This window comes from Argiope bruennichi, chromosome 3 (assembly GCF_947563725.1).
Source record: "Argiope bruennichi chromosome 3, qqArgBrue1.1, whole genome shotgun sequence".
In the NCBI taxonomy this organism is placed as follows: Eukaryota; Metazoa; Arthropoda; class Arachnida; order Araneae; family Araneidae; genus Argiope; species Argiope bruennichi.
Genome location: NC_079153.1, coordinates 80,825,710 through 80,826,667, shown reverse-complemented (window position 1 = coordinate 80,826,667; position 958 = coordinate 80,825,710).

Sequence of the window (958 nt, the reverse complement as noted above, 5' to 3'; positions counted from 1 at the left end):
TTACTGATTTCTGAACATTTTTGCACTAATTATTACCTCGCACTTTATTAAAATGTGTATGTAATGACTTCCTTGCAATAAATATTCCAAATTTATTTTAAAAATACTTCATACTGAACTTTATTATGCAATTTTTCCTTAATAGAATTTCCTTAATAATTTGCAGTTAGAATAAAAAAAACACAGCTTTTAAACTCACAGTTTGATTGCCATGGCTTAAAATTTTTTCCCCCAAAGTTATCTGGGTTATATATTTTGTTTCTTTAATAGCAGGAATCTGATGTGTGTTCACTTTCCTATTACATCTCGGCCGCCATTTTCCCTTACTATCTTTCATGTAACTTGATATTCCTTTAAATGGTGCATGCCATATTTCGGTTTATTACTGGCATCGTGTTAACCATAAAATTTTGTGAGCTATGTGTGATCAGACTACATGAACTTACATGTATGCAAGTATTGTATACATGTAAGTTTTATTTGTCATTGTTTATTAAAATTATTGGATGTAAGCTGATATTGTACTTATTGTTCTGGATACCACTTTACAAGATGGTCTTGGTTTTCAAAGGTAATGATAATGGAAATATGATAAACAGGATTTTAAAGTTATTGCAATTAATTCTTAAATTCAGTAGATGTTTTGTATAAATTTTTTGGTCAATTTGCCATATTCCTGATGCAGGAATACTTATGGTATTGGTAGATAACAATATCTATGAAATTTCTATTTTATTATAGCTTTTTAAAGAAATTTGATGTTAATTTCCTTTCAATAAATCTGAAAATTTTGTTAAAGTGGAATATTCACGAGAATACATGTCAGTGTTGTAAATAGAGAAGTAGTCCCCACTTTTGTTTTAAAAGAAAAACAGTATTATGCATGTGTTTATATAGTTGCTACACCTAAAGTTGGGATACTGGCAATCTTTAAACTATATATATATATATATATATT